The 11,770-nt window shown below is 43.4% G+C and overlaps 1 pseudogene; it reads left to right on the top strand.

Annotated features, from left to right (window-relative positions):
• Nucleotides 1-577: 577 nt before the first annotated feature.
• Nucleotides 578-10,778, top strand: LOC112615195 (annotated as a pseudogene).
• Nucleotides 10,779-11,770: the final 992 nt, after the last annotated feature.

Consider the following 11,770-nt stretch of genomic DNA (forward strand, 5'->3'; position numbering starts at 1 on the left):
TTATTTCTCCCAGATCCATACCTTTGATTCCATGCAGGGATGGAACAAGGATGGGGACCAAGACCGTGATGGTGACCATAAGAAGAGGTCGGATTACCAGGCCTTCGGGTTGGCTGTCCACGTGTTAGTCAGAAATAAGCCTTAATTGGTCGTAGGCAATGGGAAGCACATACCCTCTTCTGATTGGCCTCTTAGTTGAGGGGTAGAACACAGGGAAACCTGCTGGTTGGCTGGAATGGAAGACCAATAGAAACGCCGTGGCGCTGCTTTCGAAAGTGAGGCCTGCCCGCGCCCCTGGAGCTGTCAGCCGGTTTCCTCGGAGCTCCAGAGGCCCGAGTTGGTAACTGCGCTTTCCTGCAACCTAGGTATCCTCTACCCCGGTCACGGTCACACTTCTGGCGTCTCAGAATGTCTCTGGTTGTGCCGCGGTGAATGAAGCCGTAGTCCGCTTGTCCAGCCCTTAGGAAGGTCCTGCCTTAGGCTGTCGGTTTCGTTCCACAAACGCCAGCCCGGAGCTCTTCCTGGGATGGGGCCATTGAAGTCATGGGCCTGGGGAGTGGGGATCAGGGACCAGGGAATGGGACAATACTTTGCGGGCCTCAGGATGAAGTTCTTCATTGCGAGCATTGTGACCCGATTCGCGGCGGAAGCGGGAGAGGCTGCACTCTGCGGCTGTGAAGGCCTTTTTTGTATTAAGTCTCAGGAAGGGAGCAGGAAGTGTGTGACCCAGAAAGTTCCGCCGTCTAGGTGGCCTCCACCATTTCAGCCAGCCGCCGCCTCTGTTGCCTGATTTCACCCCTTGTGGCTCCTTCCTAGACTCATCAGCTCTAAGACCACTGCAGTAAGTAGATTAGCCCTTACAGCCTGTACTCAGAAAGTCCCCTTCCTCAATGTCAGTGGGTTTGACCTTGTTGCTTTTATTTATTTTTCTAATTAATTACACCAGTACATTCTCCTTGTAAAAAAAAAAAAAAAAAAAACACTATACATATATGGGGCTAACACTTTGGCCATTACCCACAATCCTTGTCCTCTTTCCCTCTTCCCCAGAGTAACTGCTATTAACAGTTTGGTGTGTATCCTGGCAGCCTTCCAGGTCTTTTTTTCTAGTTATCATAGAAACTACATTGTGTTGTATTTTTATTTTAACAAAAATTATACCCTACTCTACATACCCCACAAGTTTTTTCATTCAGTGTTTTGGAAACATTTTTATTTTGGTACATATAGGTTTACCTTTTATTTTATTTTATATTATTTTATTTTTTAGTAGAGATAGGGTTTCACCATGTTTGCCAGGCTGGTCTCAAATTCCTGACCTCAAGTGATCCAACCGCCTTGGCCTCCCAAAGTGCTGGGATTACAGGTGTGAACCACCACCGCACCCGGGCAGATTTACTTCTTTTTTAAAAAAGTGATGTATTATGCCATAGTATGGCTATAAAACAGTTTATTTAACAATTTCCTTATTGATAGACTACTAGATTTTTTCTTTTTTTTCTTTTTTTATTTTTAAATTTATTTATTATTATTATACTTTAAGTTGTAGGGTACATGTGCATAATGTGCAGGTTTGTTACATATGTATACTTGTGCCATGTTGGTGTGCTGCACCCATCAACTCGTCATTTACATCAGGTATAACTCCCAATGCAATCCCTCCCCCCTCCCCCCTCCCCATGATAGGCCCCGGTGTGTGATGTTCCCCTTCCTGAGTCCAAGTGATCTCATTGTTCAGTTCCCACCTATGAGTGAGAACATGCGGTGTTTGGTTTTCTGTTCTTCAATATTTTGCTTTTGCAAGTGGTACTCCTATGAACATTCCTGAACATGACAGTTTCTCTAGTGCAGTGGTTCGCAAACTTTTTGATTGCAGGACCCCTTGACATTCCTAACAGAATTTGTTTATGTAGGTTTATGGCTCTCTCTATTCAATGAAATTAAAACTGGCCGGGTGTGGCGGTTTTAATCCCAGAAATTAAAACTGGGATTACACCTGTAATCCCAGCACTTTGGGAGGCTGAGACAGGCGGATCACCTGAGGTCAGGAGTTCGAGAACAGCCTGGCCAACATGGTGAAACCCTATCTCTACTAAAAATACAAAAATTAGCTGGGTGTGGTGGCACACACCTGTAATCCCAGCTACTCGGGAGGCTGAGGTGGGAGAATCGCTTGAACCCGGGAGGCGGAGGTTTCAGAGGTTGCACCATTGCACTCCAGCCTGGATGACAAGAGCGAGACTCTGTCTCAAAAAAGAAAAAAAAAAGCCAAATAACTTTTCCAAAGCAAGAAATATTATTGAGAAGAGTAAAATTGTTGTTGTTGTTGTTTTTTTTTTTAGCAAGTCTCATTAATGTCTGGCTTAATAATAATAATACTCCAGACATCTGGAGTCTCATATCTGCCTTTACATTTGATCTGTTGGGATGTTTTGGTTGAGTATATCACACATATATTATTGTAAATGTATATGTAACAAAATTTACCATTTTAACCATTTTTAAGGAAACATTTCAGTGGCATTAAGTACATTTACATTGTTATATAACCATTACCACCATCCATCTCCAGACTTTTTTCATCTTCCAAACTGAAACTCAAAACAATAACTCCCCATTGTCCCCTCCCCCAGCCCTAGCAACCACCTTTCTATTTTCTGTTTCTATGAATTTGACTATTATAGGTAACCTTATATAAGTGGAACCATATGGTATTTGTATTTTCGTGACCGGCTTATTTCTTTTTTTTTTTTTTTTTTGAGACGGAGTCTCGCTCTGTCGCCCAGGCAGGAGTGCAGTGGCCGGATCTCAGCTCACTGCAAGCTCCGCCTCCCGGGTTTACGCCATTCTCCTGCCTCAGCCTCCCGAGTAGCTGGGACTACAGGCGCCCGCCACCTCGCCCGGCTAGTTTTTTGTATTTTTTAGTAGAGACGGGGTTTCACCGTGCTAGCCAGGATGGTCTCGATCTCCTGACCTGGTGATCCGCCCGTCTCGGCCTCCCAAAGTGCTGGGATTACAGGCTTCAGCCACCGCGCCCGGCCTTATTTCTTTTTTTTTGAGACGGAGTCTCACTCTGTTGCCCATGCTGGAGTGCAGTGGTGTGATTTCTACTCACTGCAGCCTCCGCCTCCTGGGTTCGAGCAATTCTCCCACCTCAGCCTCCAGAGTAGCTGGGACTATAGGCACACTCCACCACACCTGGCTGATTTTTGTATTTTTAGTAGAGATGGAGTTTCAACCTGTTGACCAGGCTGAACACAAATGATCTGCCTGCCTTGACCTCCCAAAATTCTGGGATTACAGGCAGGAGCCACTGTGCCAGGCCATGACTGGCTTGTTTCACTTAGCATAATGTGTTCAAGGTTCATTCATGTTGTAGGTTGAGTAATATTCCAAAGTGTGTGTATATACATACATACATACCACGTTTTGTGTGTCCATTCGTCTGTCAAGGACACTTGGGTTGTTTCCACCTTTTGTCTATTGTGAACAATGCTACTATGAATATAGGTATACAGATATCTGTTTACATTTCTGCCTTCAATTCTTTTGGGTATATATCCAGAAGTGGAATTGTTGGGTCATATAGTAGTTCTCACTTCCCTTCTGATGGACATTTATATCAGTGCTACTCAAACTGTATTCCATAGGCTGGTGCCAGTCGTGAACTATCACCTGTACACAAGGAGATAAGTATAGGAACCGAGGATAGGCATTTAAAACCTTTTATAGCAATTTCATGTGGCCATGACATCTAAGTGAATGATCACTTTTCTAGTAATTTGTTTTTTCTTTACAAAGATATCAGTCCGTGATGGATTGCAAATTTACCAAAACAACAACAACAACAACAACAACAACAACAAAAACCCAAACTGGCTCAGGTGTGGTGGCTCATGCCTGTAATCCCAGCATTTTGGGAGGCCCAGGCAGGAGGATCACTTGAGACCAGCCTGGGCAACCAAGTGAGGTCTCATCTCTACAAAAAATTTTAAAAATTATCTGGACATGGTGGCATGTGCCTGTAGTCCTAGCTACTCAGGAAGCTGAGGCAGGAGGATTATTTGAGCCTGGGAGGTCAAGGCTGCAGTGAGCTATCATCATACCACTGCACTCCAGCCTGGGAAAAAGAGCAAGATCCTGTCTCAAACAAAAAACAAACAAACAAAAAAACCCAAATCCCTGATCTTTTGCCACACATGGTTTTCATTTTAGTTTTTTACTGAAGATGGGATGTTGCTGTGTTGCCCAGGCTGGTCTCGAATTCCTGGCCCCAAGCAGTCCTCCCACCTTGGCCTCCCAAAGTGCTGGGATTACAGGAGTGAACCACTGCACCTGGTTACCACAGATAGTTTGAGAAGCACTGATTGAAGTGGATTCCAGTTTGGGGTGGTTGTTTGCCATTAACTCTTTTTTATGGACAATGGTTCTCTAAGGTAGGTACTGAAGAGTAGAATTACTGGGTTACTGGATCAAAGGGTATGTACATTTTACATTTTATTACTGCAAAATTGCTCTTCAAAAAGGCCAAATGCTTCTAACAATGGTATATGAGTCCTTTTTTTGTGCCAGAAATGATATTCAAAAAAATGAAAACTAAGATGGTATATGAGAGTACCTATTTCCCTACACTCCTGCCAACACTTGATATCAATCTCTTAAACTTTTGTTAGTCTGTCAGGCAAAAAATATCTCCTCTTTATTCACAGTTTTCTGATTATTAGTGAATTTAAGTATTTTTTCATGTTTATTAACTTTAAATTTTGATGTAGTCAGATACATTATTCCTTTTCTTTATGGCTTTTACTTTTTTGTTGTTTTTTCATAGAGACAAGTCTCATTCTGTTGCCCAGGTTGTAGTATAGTGGTGCAATCATAGCTCACTGTAACCTTGAACTCCTGGGCTCAAGCAATCCTCCCACCTCAGCTTCCCCAGTAGCTGGGACCATAGGCACATGCCACTATACCTGGCTAATTAAAAAAAAATTTATTTTTGTAGAGATGGGGTCTCACTATATTGCCCAGGGTGGTCTCTAACTCCTGACTTCAAGTGATCTGCCCGCCTTGGCCCCCAAAGTGCCGGGATTATAGGCGTGAACCACTGCACCTGGCCCAGCTTTTGCTTTTTTAGTCTTAAGTGTTCTTGCTCCAAGGTTTTAAGCATGTTCATTTATATTTTCTTCTCATGTGTTTCTTCCCCCCTTTTTCTTACAGCTTTATTGAGGTATAATTGATGTACACTAAACTGCACATCCTCAAAGTATATAATTTGATGAATTTGGACATATGTACACACCCATGAAACTATTACCACAATCGAGATAATGAACATGTCCATCACCTCTGAAAATGTCCTTGTGTGTTCGTTCTCATACATTTCTAAATGTGTGTGTATGTTCATGCACGCATAGATGCATGGATGTGTGCTGGGATTATACACTTTTTCATTTCTTAATTAAGGTAAACTTACATATAGTAAAATTCATCTTGAGTATATGTTTCTGCAGGTGCTGACAAATGCATAAAGAAACAACTGGCCGGGCATGGTGGCTCATGCCTGTAATCCCAGCACTTTGGGAGGCCGAGGCAGGTGGATCACCTAAGGTCGGGAGTTGGAGAGCAGCCTGACCAACATGGAGAAACCCCGTCTCTACTGAAAATACAAAATTAGCCGGGCGTGGTAGTGCATGCCTGTAATCCCAGCTACTCGGGAGGCTGAGGCAGGAGAATCGCTTGAACCCGGGAGGCGGAGGTTGTGGTGAGCCGAGATCGTGCCATTTCACTCCAGCCTGGGCAGCAAGAGTGAAACTCCGTCTCAAAAAAAAAAAAAAAAGTCATGTAACAACCAATACAGTGAAGATATAGAATAGTTTCATCACCTCAAAAAATTCCCAGTTCTCCTTTATAGCCTACTCCTCCCCTCTACTTCCCAGTAATCACTGCCTGTTTTCTGTCACTATAGTTTTGCCTTTTCAAACCTGTCATGTAATCATACAGTATATAAGCTTTTGAGACTGGCTTCTTTTATTTATTTTTATTTATTATTATTATTATTTTTGAGATGGAGTCTCACTCTGTCGCCCAGGCTGGAGTGCAGTGGCGTGATCTCGGCTCACCGCAACCTCTGCCTCCCAGTTCAAGTGATTCTCCCGCCTCAGCTTCCCGAGTAGCTGGGATTACAGGCCTGTGGTACCATGCCCAGCTAATTTTTGTATTTTCAGTAGAGATGGAGTTTCACCATGTTGGCCAGGCTGGTCTCGAACTCCTGACCACAGGTGATCCGCCTGCCTCGGCCTCCCAAAATGCTGCAATTACAGGCATGAGCCACCGTGCCTGGCCTATTTATTATTACTATTATTTATTTATTTATTTTGTTTTTTGAGACGCAGTGTCGCTCTGTCACCCAGGCTGGAGTGTAGTGGCGTGATCTTGGCTCACTGCAACCTCCCACTCCCAGGTTCAAGTGATTCTCCTGCTTCGGCTTCCCGAGCAGCTGGGATTACAGGTGCCGCCACCACGTCCAGCTAATTTTTGTATTTTTAGTAGAGACAGGGTTTCACCATGTTGGCCAGGCTGGTTTCGAACTCCTGACCTCAGGTGATCCACTCGCCTTGGCCTCCCAAAGTGTTGCAATTATAGGTGTGAGCCGCCACGCCTGGCCTATTTACTATTATTTATTTATTTATTTATTTATTGAGACAGAATCTCACTTTGTTGTCCAGGCTAGAGTGCAGTGGCATGATCATGGCTCACCACAGCCTCGACCTCCTGGGCCCAGGTGATCCGCCCACCTCAGCCTCGTAAGTAGCTGGGACTACAGGCGCAGGCCACCACGCCCGGCTAATTTTTTTGTATTTTTTGAAGAGATGGGGTTTTGCCATGTTGTCCAGACTGGTCTTGAACTCCTGGGCTCTAGTGATCCTCTCACCTCAGCCTCCCGAAGTCCTAGGATTACAAGTATGAACCACTACGACTGGCTGGTTTTAATTCTTTAAACTGTTTAGAAGTTACTTTTGTGAATGGTATGAGATATTGCTGTAACTTAATTTTTTTTCAAATATTGGGTTGGTGCAAAGTTATTACAGTTTTTGCCATTAAAAATGGCAAATTTATTTTGCACCAACCTAATAGGTAATCATCACAATACTGTTTACTTTCTCCAACGACTTGAAATGCCACCTTTATTATATACCCAATTCCCTTATACACACAAATCTGTTTCTGGACCATCTATTTTGTTTCACTAATGTTTGTTCTTACGCCAAAATTACACTTTTTATATTACTGCTATAGCTTTATCATAATTTTGATACCTGATAAAGTCTTCCCTCTTGTTTTCAGACATTTCTTGCCTAACTAGTTCACTTTTCCTTCTACAAGGATTTTTAGAATCAGCCAAAATATTCTCCAAAAAAATCTTGTTGAGATTTTAGTTGAGATTATGTTGAAATTTCAGCTTAATTTGGGGAGAGTGGATATCTTTACATTATTAAATTTTCCCAACATAATATATCCCTCTATTTATTAAAGTTTTCATTAATGATATGTCTCTCCTTTTATTTAGGCTTCTTTTATGTTTTACATTATTTTGTAATCCTGTGTTTACTTCTCTTTCTTTCTCATCTGTCAACTTTTGTTTTTTTTTGAGACAGGGTCTTGCTGTCATCCAGGCTGGAGTGCAGTGGCGCAACCATGCCTTATTGCAGCCTCAACCTCACTGCAGCTATTAACATTTTTTTTTCTTTTTTTTTTTTTGGAGAGACGAGGTCTCACTGTGCTGCCCAGGCTGGTCTTGAACTCCTGGTCAGTCTCAAGTGATTCTCCTGCTTTGGCCTCCCAAAGTGCTGGGATTACTGGCCTGAGCCACTGCGCCTGGCCTGTAAACTTTTTTGAGTGTAGGGACATTTTTGTTTCATCTCTATATTTGCAGTGCCTGACATATAGTAAGTGCTCAGGAAATGTTTGATGAGCAAATTACACCACAATAAGTGTTCCAGCATTTCATTAAAAATGGTGGACTTCAGCCTGGGCAACATAGTGAGAGACCTCATCTCTACAAAAAATAAAAAGATTAGCTGGGTGTGGCAGCATGTGCCTGTGGTCCCTGCTACTCAAGTGGCTGATGTAGGAGGATCGTTTGAGCCCAGGAGGTTGAGGCTGAGTGCACTTCAGCCTAGGCAACAGAGCAACACCTTGTCTCAAACAACAACAAAAACAGAAAAACAAAACTTGTGGACTTGGGAGTGGGGGGTTGTAGGGGGAGGGAAAATGGGTGAAGAAGGGGAGGTGGCTGGGGAATGGATGGGGGCCTGGCGGGAGCAAGCAGTGGAGCTGGGGTCCCTGAGCTCTGTCAGGAGGAAGCCAGGCTGCACTTTCTGGGCAGTCGGAGGGGACAGGTGGCACCAGAAGGCAGGTGGACTTAACCTGTCAGTGACTGCGGCCTCTGCCCATCCTGCCTTGCTGCAGATGCCTTGAATGAGGCTGCCCCACACACCCTGAATGATTTTTATAATCAGTGGATAAAGTGGGAGAAATGTGGAATAACTTCAAATACAGGTAACAGAATGTCTTCAGTCGTGAGGGAGTAAGCCATAGTGAAAATGTGGATATCAACTCTGACAGATATTTGTCAAAAACAAAAAGCATCAATATAGGAGACTCAGCTGCTCAGCAACAAAGTAGTCCCTTAAGAGAAAATGTTGCCTTACACCTGACACGCCAGGCCCTTCAAAGAATTCTTCAAGGAGAAACCAACATTGTGCCACTGAAATCCCTCAAATTGTTGAAATAAGTATCAAAAAGGATAATGATTTTTGTGTTACCCCAGGAACAAGACTTGCACGAAGAGATTCCTACTTTTGACATGCTCCATGGGGTGGTAAGAGAAACATTTCTGTTACAATGACCCAGGATTCATTGGATACTGATAAAAAGCTTGGTAGAACTCAAAGTGGACTTCAAAGGAAAGAGAGGTGCTAAGCTCTGTATAGGACACGGACAGTGTTTCCAGAAGAACCAGAAGAACCGTAGGGAAGTTGCTCTCTGAGACAGGCTGCAGGATACTGTGGGCTTGTGTTTTCCCATGAGAACTTATAACAAGCAGTCAAAGCCTCTCTTTTCCAATTAAAGAAAAATCTCTTTCTGAATTAATGCTGGAGAAATGCCCTTTTCCTGCTGGCTCAGATTTAGCCCCCAAATGGCATTTGATTAAACAGCATACAGCTCCTGTGAGCCCACATTCAACATTTTTTGATGCATTTGATCCGTCTTTGGGTTTTTTTTTTTCTTCTTTTTTTGAGACGGATCCATTGCCCAGGCTAGAGTGCAGTGGTGTAATCTTGGCTCACTACAACCTTGGCTCACTGCAACCTCCGCCTCCCGGGTTCAAGCGATTCTCCTGCCTCAGCCTCCTGAGTAGCTGGGATTACAGATGCCCGCCACTACGCCCAGCTAATTTTTGTATTTTTTAGTAGAGACGGGTTTTCGCCGTGTTGGCCAGGTTGGTCTTGAACTCCTGACCTCAGGTGATCAGCACACCTCGGCCTTCCAAAGTACTGGGATTACAGGTGTGAGCCACCTCACCCAGCCCCATATTTAGTTTCTATAGAAGATGAAGATAGTTTAGAGAGAGAAGACCACTTAGTATTGAAGAAGGGGTTGATCCCCCTCCCGATGCACAAATACATGCATTTGAAGCGACTGCACAGGTTAATCCATTATATAAACTGGGACGAAAGTTAGCTCCTAGAACGACTGAAATAAGTGGGGACAGTTCTGCAGTTCCACATGCTAATTGTGACCTGAAAGAGGATACAGCCACCCTGTGTTTGCAGCCATGGAGGGCAGAAGCAGCATGAGGTACATGCCCATGTTAGCAGACAGGGAGCTTGGGAAGTCCACACACAGACTGATTACATACATTGCTTCAGACTACAGGGAATCCTTGTTATTGGAGAGTGATGGATCGTTATGAAACAGAAGCCCTTCTAGAAGGGAAACGCGAAGACACATTTTTGCTCAGGGACGCTGGGCAAAGGGACTGCCTCTTCTCTGTGAACTTCGGGGGCTACAACAGATCCCTGCAGGCCTGAATTGAGCAGTAATCACAACTTTGGTTTTGATGCCCATGACCCCTGTTTATTTCACTCCTCCACTATAACAGGACTTTAAGAACATTATAGCAGCCATAAAAAAAGGATGAGTTCATGTCCTTTCCAGGGACATGGATGAAGCTGGAAACCATCATTCTCAGCAAACTAACACAGGAACAGAAAACCAAACACCGCATATTCTCACTCATAAGTGGGAGTTGAACAATGAGAACACATGGACATGGCGGGGAGCGGGGTGTGGGGGAACATCACACACCGGAGCCTGTTGGGGGGTGGGGAGCGAGGGGAGGGATAGCATTAGCAGAAATACCTAATGTAGATGATGGGTTGATGGGTGCAGCAAACCACCATGGCACATGTATACCTATGTAATAAACCTGGACGTTCTATACATGTGTCCCAGCACTTAAAGTATAATAAAAAAGAACATTATAAAGATCCCAGTTATTGCATGTTTTTTGAACCATTGCTTACTATATTACTAGATAGGGCTTTCCTTTTTAGCTGTAGTATATCTGTTGTACAGTAATCTGCAGGTGCACTACATATGATGGAATTAATGGGCCTCCTTTACCATCAATGTTACAGGATTTTTAAAAAGAGTATTATTATAAACACAAATTTTGGGTTTGCTGGTTAGAACGAGAACCGGTCAAGGCAAAGTAAACTCTCCTGTCCCCAAAAGGTGTGAACCTGGTCTGCTTTCATGTGCATCAGACATACACCTATAATGGTGCTAGGTTTTTTCATACAGTATGTAAGGTTAGTGTTAGTATCTGTCAGATGCAACCTTCTGTTACTTACCCAGATAAACATGATTCCTAGTGGAACAACAGAGGATAGAAGTACAGGTGTTCAGGCCGGGCACAGTGGCTCACGCCTGTAATCCCAGCACTTTGGGAGGCTGAGGCAGGCGGATCACTTGAGCTTAGGAGTTCGAGACCAGCCTGGCCAACGTGGTGAAACCCCATCTCTACTGAAAATACAAAAAATTACCCGGGTGTGGTGGCGGGCACCTGTAATCCTAGCTACTGGGGAGGCTGAGGTGGGAGAAGTGCTGGAACCTGGGAGGTGGAGGTTGCAGTGAGCCGAGATTGCTCCACTGCACTTCAGTCTGGGAGACGGAGCAAGACTCTGTCAAAACAGAAACAAAAACAAAAACAAACTACAGGTGTTGAGTAAGACTACAAAACAAGTTTGCCTATTTAGTGAACAGTTTGGTTTTTAATGGCTGTAGTAATTGAGTGAGGCAACTCTGGGGCATTTGCTGTGAAGAATTCTATTTCTTACTGAAGAACAAATTATTAATATCAGATGAGTATTTCAACAGTGTGACTAATGTTTGAAATTATTTTTTCTAAGAGTTTTTCTATAACCTTCCAAAAGTAGTGATGTTTATAATTACTATAAATCAAGCTTTAGAAGTCCAATACAAATAAAATAATGCCTTTCTTTTAGAAAAAAAAAATGTAATTTTCTGGCCACAAGGGCATAGTGCAATTCACCTAAGTGTTGATGTAATTTACAGTCAGACTCTTTTCTCTTCTGCAAAAGATACTGTTAAGTAAACCAGGTTTTCTAAATAGTAATTCTTAAAAGTTTGGACTTATAAAATTAGTAGTAGAATTTTATTTAAAGGCCCTAGGTAGGCCGGGCGC

The sequence above is a fragment of the Theropithecus gelada genome, chromosome X (genome assembly GCF_003255815.1).
Source record: "Theropithecus gelada isolate Dixy chromosome X, Tgel_1.0, whole genome shotgun sequence".
In the NCBI taxonomy this organism is placed as follows: Eukaryota; Metazoa; Chordata; class Mammalia; order Primates; family Cercopithecidae; genus Theropithecus; species Theropithecus gelada.